At 38.8% G+C, this 12,137-nt stretch overlaps 1 long non-coding RNA gene across 1 annotated transcript; it reads left to right on the top strand.

The window, feature by feature from the left end:
* The first annotated feature begins 5,071 nt into the window (after positions 1-5,071).
* On the top strand, positions 5,072-7,013 carry LOC103582206. Its single transcript, XR_549735.1, has 3 exons — positions 5,072-5,295; positions 5,420-5,482; positions 6,713-7,013. It is a non-coding gene; the product is annotated as an uncharacterized LOC103582206 (long non-coding RNA).
* The last annotated feature ends 5,124 nt before the right edge of the window (positions 7,014-12,137 follow it).

Genomic DNA, 12,137 nt, shown 5'->3' with positions numbered 1-12,137 from the left:
TCCTCTGCTGTCTCTTGCTTGTTTTCCTTCTTATACTCTCTCTCTCTCCTTGTTTATTTTTTAAATTGCCTAGGTCTTTATAGTTTACAAAGCAACTTCACATGTACTCTGCCATTTGATCTTGTAACATCCCGGTGAATTGGTCATAATTATCACTCCCATTTGAAAAAATGAGAAAATGGGGGTTTGGAGAGGCTAAATAATACAAGTGATTTGCCCAGCATCATTCATCATTAATAGCACAGTTGGGATTTAAATTCAGAAATCTTGACTTTCTCAGTTATATCACGTTGCCTAGAAATTAATTAATGATTCTTCTTCTGCTTCTACATTTTCCCACTACTTTTTGAAATTTTGGAAGGAATTTTGAAAAAAAAAATGACAATCTCTTAACTTGATGACATATAACATAATCATAACTAGATGAAAAACTTAACACAGTTATTCGAGTTAAAAGTAAATTCAATCTTCTCGAATGCCAAAGTGAGGTCAGATAGTCTCACTGCACCTAATATTCATAAAAGAGCACATTTGTGAAGTCCGTAATGAACATTTGTTGACTGTACACCTCAGAGATGAGGAAATTTGTGGCAGAGACAATGCTATGAATTCTCTAATATATTTAATATTTTTCTTGTATTGAACACAAGACTAATTGCCAGCCCCTCCTTGAGCCTACTTGCTGCTGAGTTCTGTCCAATGGAACAGGCATAATGGAACAGGGCTAATCTTAGAATGTCTCGCACAATCTCCTACTTTCTCTCTCTCCACAGCCTGTGCAGCTGGAAGCGAAGGACTCTCCTGCTTGAAGACAGCTGGCCAGAAGAGCACTGGACTCTGTGTGAGTGAGAAACCAGCGCTTATTGTATTAAGACTTTGGGATTCTGGGGGACTGTTTGTCACTACAGCATAGCCTAGCCCGTCTTAACTATTAAATAAACTGAAATCCATAGGTACTTAGTAGCTTGCTTAGGTTTATTCAGATAGCAAAATATTTGCTACTGCCGAGGATATTAGCCAGGTGCCCCCAGTCAAGTCATTGATCTTTACAAATATTCATCTGTGTCAACAAAGACCCAGGTCTAGAAATACTCTTTTTTGATTGATCTAACTCTGGATGAACTCACTCCATTTCAGAAATCCACTGTTAGGTATATATGTATGTCAATATAGGAAAAGGCCTAGAAATAGTGCTGGGGAAAGGAGTGCGATAAGGCTGAAAGAGGAGGTGAGGAGGGGAGGGAAATAGTGATGCTTGAACGTTACCAACTGTGTTATTTAAATATTTTTGCAATGAAAATTTAAATATGTGCTATTTTTGAAATTTAAAAAAAGAAAAAGAAAGAAATCTCGGATAAGCATAACTACTCCTACAAATGCTCTGCTCATCTTTCAGTTGAAATCCCATCAGCCTTTTAAGGCTCACTCCCTCACTTGATGCTTTTCTTCATCTTTTCCAAAAGGAATGATCTTTTCCTCCTCTAAATACATATAGAATACAGTGGTTGCTTATGTAGGCAGTGCCTTTGTCTTATATTTTAGTTATGTGGACACACATTCTATTTCCCTTATTAGATGACATTTCTCTGAAAAGTAGGGACTGTCCTGCTCTTTATACAGCTATTCAGAAAAATAAAAATCGGGATTTCTGGAATAGCAGAGTCAATAGCTTGGCAAATCCTCTCCCCAAGAAGCAGTGATAAAACTGCAAAATGTTGTTGAAAACAACCACTTCAGGACTTCAGGCATAGGATAAATTGAGATGCATTTATTCAAGAAAAGCTTCTGAACCTCAGGTAAGAACAGTAGGAGTCTGTGATGTTAAAACCTGGGCTGCTTCCATTTCCCAACCTCCGCCAGCTCCACCTCCATAACCGTGACAGTTCTACGATGACTGGGAAATCTGTAAAAACCAGCAACTTCCCTGCCAGAGGAGACCAACATCACTTGGAGCTAAATGTAGAAAAACTACAAGGCCCAGAAGCAACCCAAGGACCTATCAATAGATGAACAGATAAATGCATGGTGGTATATTCATATAAGGGACTGTTAGTCAGCAATAAAAAGGAATTATCTATTGACACATGTAGCAACAGGCTTGGGCTTCAAAATACTTCTTCTAAGTAAAAGATGCTAGACAAAAAAACATGTGCACTGCATGATTCCATGTACATAAAATTCCAGGAAATGCAAACTAATCTACAGTGACAGAAAGCAGTGCAGTGGTGATGGGAGTGGTGAAGGATGAGAGAAGGAATTACGAGGGTCATGAGAAGACTTTCGAGGGTAGTAGATATGTTTACTATCTTGTTTTGGTGATAGTTTCACAGATGTATACATTTGTCAAATATTAAGAAATTGTGCACTTGAAACATGCAATTTACTATATGTCCTATATAGTAAAAATTCCTATTTAAAAATTATTTCAAAATTCCTTAACCCCACAAATTGTAGAGTTAAATTGATCTTCCTCGAAATCTTTGTCATGTGTATCCTGTGACTCCATTTACTCATTGGTACAAAGCTTTAAGCCTCCAGGGATATATAAAAGCTATAAGAAGCATGGATTTAGAGGAAACATAATCACTGTACTTAAGAAATAGTTGCTCCATGATTTATAAATTTAAAGTTGAGTGTTAGAACTAGAACTCCAGCATCTAGCTTAGTCTTTCTTATTATACTCAAGGAAACTCAGAGAGAGAGGGGGACCCAGATGAGGTCATCTGGCAGTCATGTGAGGACTTGAAGACGTGTCTCTTGGTTGTAAGATACTAGAAAACAGAGGAATTGAATATTCACTTTGTTGACTTTATCATTCATTTTAGACATTTCTATCAGAAGAACTGCACAGGAACCACAGTAAAAATACCAATTCTTCAACTCATTACCTTCTAAAAAGCACAAGCAAAGTCAAACCTGTATTTTAAGATGTTATCTTCTATTTAAACATTCTTTTCCCTTTTCATTCTGATTGTTTTCATATAGTTTAAATTTTTGCAGAAGATTCTTTGAATCTCTGACAGCCAAAACCAGCTGTGTTTGCTGGTGAGGGTGGAGATAGAAACAATATTTACTAGCAAAGCCAAAATCAGACTTGCAAGGGGAAAAATCAATTGGCAGCAATGGAAAGAAGAGTATTTGCTAATTTAGAACAGTTTTTGAACGCTAACACTGGTTTTACCCCTGGCCTAGGACCTCCAGGTCCAAATTAACATAAGGGGAGGGGCCGCTTTGTTTAAATTTCTGATGGATGTTTACAAAGAAGCACAGGGAAGAACGCTTCTCCTTGCTCTTGAAAATTGAGGCATCAATAATGGTCCAGTCTTCTCCCTGGCACAGGGGGCAGAGTACAGGCACTGAAGACAGACAAAACTAAATTCACCTGAGTCCTTCATTTGTGGATAATTTTCTGTCTGTTCTGTGGTTTCCTCATCTGTAAAATAGAGGTAATTCTACTTTATAGTGAATTTGTTATGAAGTTTAGAAATAATAAATGTCAATTCCACTTTACAGTGCCGGACTTATACAGGTGACATGGCACTCAATACATGATAACTGTTATTATTATTATTTTAACACTTAGCCTGTAACCATGAAAATACACTGCTGTGAGGAGGAGGAAAGTAACTACTGTACTTGGCAATTTTTTTCAAGTACACAGGGACTGCTGATACTTGCCCCTCAGCTTCCAGATGTTTCCTTCTGCTATACCTGAAGCAGTATAAGAAAATTTCTCTGCAGGTTTCTGCAGAGGCAGCCAGCACTTGGGTTGTGAATCTTTTCTTGAGTTGGGTGAGAGATTTTTTTCTTCCCTTCATGCCTAGAAGGACAGGCTGCTGTCTTCAACACAGAGAATTTCACTGACTTTGAGACCTTGATGAATTCATTTAATTGATTTTTTCTTCATAAATGAACAATACATTTTACATGGGTACAGTTATTCTCTCAATTGCATTTCCATAGCTCTTCATAAATATTTTGTCATGGTGATTATCACAGCGTGTTGTGGATATTAGCTTATGCTGCTACTAGTATATCAAAAGGTAAATCTCCAGTTTCTCAAGGACAGGGCATACCTTCTTTTGTGTGTTCTCAGCACATAGCATGGTGTCTGCACATAGCTGAAACTCTATCAGTGTTTGTGGCACTAAATATCAGAAATCTCACCTGTTCTACATCAAATCAGTTTATTTATCCTTTAGAATATTAGAAGTATCTAAAGTTTCTATGGGCTACATGATAAGCGTAGTGCTCCAATGGCTGCCTTTAGTTAACTGGAATGTATTTAAAAGTTGGAAAAAGACTTCTTATTGGATATGAATATAGACTTGAAAGAGGGTATCTACTTCTTTGAGGAAGGATGTGCCAAGATGTGTTAGGATCATAGTTGGAAATGATTGAATACTACACAGTTAAATGATATGTTGCACTTGTTGAGGGTGGGGTAGGTGGGAATAAATCCTAAAAGTTAGTTTGGGGAAACAGATGAACTGGCAATAATGTTTAATCTATCACATATAAAGTATATAATATTCCCAGATGGATCCAGGCTCTATTCAGACCTTTGTAAAACATGCGCTTGATTACTTAGCAACCCATCTAAGGATCTCACAAAAATCAGTTGTGTGTATTTTAATGAGATATGTCTTCTTAAGGGTTCCTTTCAACTCAGAACTTTGTAAAACAAAGTAGATTTCACTAAGGCCTGAATTTACTCACTGGGATCCTCTATTTAATAAACAGTTAACTTCAGTGTAACTAATTTAGTGAAAAGTCTAAATTTGTTAGTCGCATGGGAATAAAATGACTTTATTCTGCTAGTAAAAGGCACTAACTATATTCAGTTAAAGCCTTCTATCCAGGTGGTGGAAGATTCCCTTAACAATCTCTCATTCAATTTTGTTTCTTTTTTTGTTTATTTCAATAAGTAGAACAGTCTCATTTTCATTCTTTAAGACTGTTCCCTGTTCATTTTAATACTTTACTAAATAAATATGCAGTTTAAAGACCTTTCTCTTCCTTTCCCCATCCCCAGGGTATCCTGCCAGCAGTCAGCAGAGGACAAACGCACGCATCTGGGGTCTTGGGAGAGTGAAGTGCTGGGCTCACCCTCACCTGTCATCTCTTTGCACTCACCTTCACATCTCTCTCTCCTGCGTGGAGTAAGGCTACAGAACAAGGGAGTTGGAAGGAATGGCCTCCCCTAACTTGACTACCAGTCTCAGATACTACTGGAAAGCTATTTATCTACTGTAATGGTTAAAGAAGCTAAACACATCCCTGCCTCCCTTGCAGGTAGTGTCCAGGTGATCCAATTCCAGCTAAGGAGAAATAAGTAGAACTTTGCTATGTGGCTTATGAGAACAGTTTTATTTACTTCATAAAAGTAACAGACTTGGTTGTTCTCTCCCATCCCCAGACTTCTTTCCTTAAAAGTGCACCTGATGCCTGGAGTTGGGACAGACACCTGGCAGCCATGAGGGTAAGTCTGAGAGAATTCAGGACTACTGAGGTGTGGAAACAAGGATGGCAGTAATTTCCCCCCAGATACCTTGTTATATGAGAAAAATCAGTCTCTATTTGTCAAAGCCATTGAAAAGTAGGCTTTATATTACTTGCAGCCAAAATCGTTTCTAACTGATATACTGACCCCTGGGTATCTTTTAGTTATCTCCTTGATTGGCCATAACCCTGATCTACCTGTTATCCATGGGCTTTGTATGGAAAAGGTGGCATTGGCATTGCCAATTGGGCCAGCAATTAACTGTCTTACTCTTTAGCAGTGCCCCTGGCTATGGGTTGTCTCTTGAGAAGCTTGTCTGCATCTGCTAGCAAATCCCCAGATAGCAGCATCTGTCTCATTCCTCTGTTCTCTATAACTCTTTGCCATTCTCTATGGAATCTTCCCCAGCACATGCACCTGCAGCAACCTCCCAGCCCTGGAGCCTGCAAGCATTGGCAAATCCCACCTTCTGTACCTCTGGATCACTGGGAACTTTAGAGAGAGAATTCTGGGCCTGTCGAAATGTAGCCATCCCACCCTACACTCTCTCTCCCCTGCTCTACTGGAAAGTGGGCCATAAGCAAGCTCCTGGGGCTAAGCAGACATGCAGCCTGCTGGATAAACATCAGTCTCTCCCCATCTTTGGGGGTGATTCTTTTGGGGACTTTCTCACATGCCCCCACCCCTCAGGGAATGTAGGGGAAGGATTCATTAACATTGCACTGCTCTCTCCCTACCCAAAAGGGGCTCCTCTGCATCCTTCTCTCAGCTTCTGTCTTAGATCTACCAGAGTAAAGGAAGGCAGGGGACCAGTGGCAGGGTTGCAGCAGTAGCAGTTCTGTTGAGCTGGCATCTGTCAGCACACCTGTGACATGAAAGGGACGGCCTCGAACTGTATAGCATTCACAACTTAGTGGTTTTTGGTTTTGGTTGTGTGCCTTAGCCTCCAGTTCTGAGAGCACTTAATAGTATCACAAGCATTCACAGTATAGTATATATTGTTGTGTACATGGACCCTGGGTCCTTATCTGCTTCCACCTTCAACAAGACTACACATCCTACTTCATTTTTCTCATATTGACAATGAGAATTTAAATCCAAAAATTCTCCTGTCTTAAGTTGCTTGAAGTTCAGTTTGGAGTGTGCATATACTTTATGCTTTATATAGAGAGGACTAATCAACCATGTCTGTTGCCCTGCTCCTGCTAGCTACATCCCGAACCTACAAAATGCTGCTCCATTGCGAACATGCTCTGCCGGTGTCTGCTGTGAAAAGTCTACTGTACCATGCCCGTGGCGGCCTCAGTACCAAAGGTGTTTATAGACCTTGTCTTCAGGCACCCAGAGGACATGTTTCAGGATCCGCGCAGCCTGGAAGACTTTAAGTACTTCCCCAATTTTTTTTTTCAGTTTATTTTCTTGCCCTTTCCCTGCCCTCCCCCCTGCCCCATTTTCCCCTTGCAGCTGTTGGATGCGGTTAACAGTGTGGCCCTTTCAGCCTTGCTGAGCTTCGCTGGGCAGCAATTCCATGTCCACTTACATTCCTCTCACTTACCCTAGTTAGTCCTTTCACTCAAACCAGTCAGACAAGCACAAGAATTTGGATAACAGCAAAGAAATCAGAAACACTTTTTCCCCCATTAACAAAGAAAAGAATTGGAGGATTCAGTTAAGACTGAAATTAAGTACTTGAGCCATCCCAATAAATTGGAAAGCACTTTTTTACAATTTTAATCATTTTCAAACTCTTTATAAACTGTTGTCTAGACACAATTTTGGATGAATGTTTACTCCCCACCAGGAGACTGCAATTCATCGAAAAAAAAGGAACAGTAACATCCAGAAATTGTATTGGCCAATATGAGTATGTTCAATATTCCTCAATAAGAAATCTAAGGAAAGTAGCAGAAACTACTTCTACTGAATTTAGAAAAGCTTTATTTCCTCTGTTATATAAAACAAGTACTGATCATAAAATCTAAGTCTTATCCAGGCCATTCAACTATTTGCTTAGATGACAGCAGTGAGTAAATGTTTGTTTCATGTCGAGAGATGCTGGACTTGATACCACAGTCACATGGGGGTAGTAGCTTTTATTCTTTTATTTTTCCCTTTAGCAGTGTAAATAAATACTTGCTAATTTTTCTGTTTTCTCTGTTGAGGTTTTCTTTCTTTTTTTTTTTTTAAGGTAGAGTCCACTTATATTGTTGACAGACTTTGTGGGAGTGCTATTTCTATCCTAGCTTTGGCTGCAAATACGTCAAAAGGATGTGCCCTGAGGTTTGCTGACAATAAAGCCAATTACAAAGCGAGTGTTTTTGGTGTCTTTCTCTCTCTCTCTGTCTCTCTCTCTCACACACACACACACATACATATTCACACACACACATACATATTCACACACACACACACACACACACAAACTGTGGTTTGTAAGTTGTAATGCTTTTCCAAATTTGTATTTTGGTTAATCCTTTCTTAGCAGCTGGACCGTCTCTCACACTGAAGTGACCCCTGGAATGTCTGCCCACCTCCTTTCTGCTTTCCAAAATCTTACTCTAATATACTCATTTCTTCCCTTCAGGGCTTTTAGCCTCATTACTTTGAGAGGGGGTGATACTCTCAGTGTTTCCAGGCTCTTCTTCAGGTCATCTGTCATAGCAGGAAAGCATGCCACACACCATCTCTAAAGGAGCCCTCAGGTGTGGGAGGCCACACTTAGTGGGAAGATTGGATACCGCCAAAGAGAATTTTGATTTCTTCATTATTTTGCCTAATTCAGGTGATGATTGGAGTAAAAAGCTTGTAGATCTTCTGTCTGATCTCTCTGATTTGTATACGTAGAATATAAAAAAAAAACCCAATGAGACAACTACAAAGCAACTGTCTTAAGAAGAAACTGCTTGCTGAACATAAAAGATCAGAGGACTTAATCTTACCTGACAACCCGTGGAAGCAGAATAATTGAACCTGTCCCCTGCTTGCTATATCCACTTTTCCTATTGGCTTCCCACGGTCTTCTCTTAGCCTTGACTTGGCTAATGGCTATTTTCTAAGGTGAATACTAAAGAATAAAGTCTATGATGCTAACTGCTCTATAAGGTCAGTAATTCTGACACATACATCTATTTAAATCTATGGGTATTTACAAAAACACACACACAAGAACAAAAACAAAAAACCCCTGTAGAGGTTAATGAAATGAGGTTTTTAAAGTGTGTATTATGCTGTACTCCCTGGAAAAAAGATGTCTGGTGCAAGCTCTGCATGTTTGACTGCTTTGACTTTGCTTTCTTTCCATTTTAACTTGCATCTGCCTGATATATATCAGCAATTCCCCACTCAGGCCTTCAGTTTTAGTGCTCCTTTGGGAGACCAGCAAAGCAGCTGTGTAATGGACCAAAGTCAGGGAGAAACTAATAATGTTCACCTGGTAGCTTTTGCCACGTTGAGGGTGCCTCCTGGCTTCTAGTTATTTTCCCATCAATTGTGCTGTGTTAAAATAATAGGAGTCTGCTTTCAAATGCTTAAATTATTCCAAGAATTGCTTTCTATTCTGAATAAAACCAGTGATTTCTGACAGGGGTTAAAATTTAACTATTGCATAGTCCTCTTAAAATTTTGGTTTTAGAAATTTTTGTTTTATTCACACTCAAGTCTAAATACAGTCATCTCAGATAAAAGCAAGGCAGCAACTGCTGGTGTTTTGTGCTTTGAGGGATACTGTGTAAGCTCACCCCTGATTCACTGTCTTTACCCTACCAGTCATCAAGATGTCTGAAGTTCCACCGTTATTTATTCCTCTGGTTCTTTCCTGGCCAAACGTCCTTCAAGAGTTTGCAATTAAAATGCAACTACTCTTGGGAGAATTACACATTAAGCTTTTATTATCAGGCACCTTTGCAAGGATTTGAGAGGTTGAGAACTGTCATAGGAGGCTGAGGGAAGTGGACACAAAAGTTTGAAAGTGACTTTGACCCCTCACAAATTGGCTGAGAGCCCATCTAGTTTCTCAGTATCTTCAAACAATCTAAATATTTTGTTGTTCAAAAATAATCCATATGTGAATAATTTTAATTCATTTTTAAAAATTTAATTCTACAAATATTTGTTAGTTGTATTCTATGTGCCAACCAGTGTGTCAAGTTCTGGGAAGATAAGATAAGGAAGACAGGTGCCCTTCTCTCAAGACAAATAGAAGAGACAGACCTTCAAAAAAGTCTAACACGAGGGCACTTCAAAAAGCTCATGGAAAAATAGAATGAAAAGATAATATGAATCCTTCCATGAACCTTTTGAAATACCCTCATATTAACATGCAAGGCAGACCAAAGTAAATGCCAAATAGAAATAGTGACAGCAAGCTATGGGGAGGGGAAGGAAAAAGCTGTTTATTCTGTTTAGCAGATCAGAAAGACACTCGCAGAAGTGATGGCTTTGATTTCAGCTGTGATTGATGAGTGGATAGAAAAGATGGGAAAGGATGTTCCAGGCTGAGGCAAAAATATGGAGGTAAAGGATGGGAGGATTGAAATTCTATATTTCTTTTGGGAATGCTTGTTGTCTGGTGTGGCTTCAGGTCTGGATACACACACGGATGCAGTGGGAGAGATCATTCAATCCACAGTTGTCGGAAGCTTTTTTATGTGTAGGCTTTTGACTATGAAATGACGGTATACATAAAGAGTAATTTACAGAGCAACACACACACACACACACACACACAGGACTGATTAACTTTTCTCACAACTTTCTATACCACAGCAGATATTTTCCTTTATCTTTTGAACTTCTGGAAGTAGAGAAGACAGGAAAATGGGTAGGTGGCAAAGGGCAACCCAGAGTGGAATAACTCGTGGGACCTCAGTGTGCTGCAGAGAGGCAATCATGGGAAATAACTGAATTAATGTCCTGGAAAACTTTTATCCCCTGCTTGAGGAGGCCTTAGAGAAGCTCTGGGGACATGCACATCAAAGTAGATGTTACTACATGCCTCAACACTGTTATCCAGTCAGTTAATAAACACATAGCAATGGCCTACTAAGTACTAGCCATTGAGCTCAGTGCTGGGGACACAATGGTAAATAGAATAGAGACTACAGTCATCTAGGGAGAGATTGTACAAGCCAATAGCAACAATTATTGAGCAAGGGCAATAGTTAAAATTGAAGGTACACTACAGTCCCAAAGAATGTTTCATCCTGCCCGTGGAGACCAGCGAAGACTTCCTAGAAGAGTTGAAAGGCAAACTGAGTTTTGAAAAATGAGTAAGGCTTTCTCATGGCCAAAAGGGAGGACATCCCTTGCAAAGGCAGAAATTGCATGGCTTGAGAAACTGCAAGTAGTTCAGCGGGGCTCAAGTGATAAGAGATAAGTGGTGAGAAGAGATAAATAAGGGTGAGATGAGTAGGAACCAAATATTGAAGGACCTTAATACAAATACAATAAAAAGGAATTTAAATTTTCGTCCTGTAGAAAACGGGATTCATTAGGGAGTTTTAACTAAGGTATTTTTGTGAGTAGAGTTACTTCTTAATTTAATTAAATTTTTAAATATTTTAATTGACCAAAATTGTATATATTTATGGTGTACAATATGATGTTTTGAAGTGTGTATACATTGTTAAATGGCTAAATCAAAGCTAACTAACATATGCATTACCTCACATCCTTATTATTGTTTTGTGGTGAGAACACTTAAATTCTACTCTTCTGGCAATCTTTACATATGCAGTACATTGTTAATAACTATAGTCAGCATATTGTATAATACAGTAGTCCTCCCTTATCCCTGGTTCCACTTTCCTCAGTTGTAATTTCTGCAGTCAACTGTGGTCCAAAAATATTACAGTATTTTGAGAGGGTGGGGAGGAGAGATCACGTTCATGTAACTTTTATTACAGTATATTGTTATAATTGTTATATATTATTAATAGTCATGGTTTTTAATCTCTTACTATGCCTAATTTATAAATTAAACTTTATCATCGGTATGAATCTATAGGAGAAAACATAGTATATATAGAGTTTGGTGCCACCTGGGGCTTCAGACATCCACATTCTCTGGGGATTCTGGAATGTATTCCTGGTGAATACAGGAGGACTACTGTAGATCTCTTGCACCTGTTTCTTCTGCCTAAATAAAATTTTGTATCCTTTGACCAACATCTTTCCATTCTGCCCTTCATTCCACCCTCGAGCCAGTCAACCATCATTCTAGTCTCTACTTCTATATCAGTTCAACTTTTTTAGATTCCACACATAAGTTAGACCACACAGTATTTGTCTTTCTGTGCCTGGTTTATTTTACTTAACATAATGTCCTACAGATGAATCCATGTTGTCACAAATGACACAATTTCCTTCTTTCTAAAGGCTGAATAGTAGTCCATTGTATATATGAGTGTATATCTCATTCTCTTTATCCATTCATCCGTTGTTGGACAGGTTGATTTTATATCCTGACTATTGTGAGTAATGCTGTAATAAACATGGGAGTGCAGATGTCTCTTTGACACACTGATTTCATTTCCTTTTGATATATACTCAGTAGTAAGATTGCTGGATCTTATGGTAGTTCTATTTTTAATATTTTGAGGACCCTCTGCACTGTTTTCCATAATGCCTTTACTAA

The sequence above is a fragment of the Galeopterus variegatus genome, unplaced genomic scaffold (genome assembly GCF_000696425.1).
Source record: "Galeopterus variegatus unplaced genomic scaffold, G_variegatus-3.0.2 Scaffold15252, whole genome shotgun sequence".
Taxonomy (NCBI): domain Eukaryota; kingdom Metazoa; phylum Chordata; class Mammalia; order Dermoptera; family Cynocephalidae; genus Galeopterus; species Galeopterus variegatus.
Note: the sequence above shows the minus strand (reverse complement) of the source record. Positions and strands in the feature narration are given on the sequence as shown.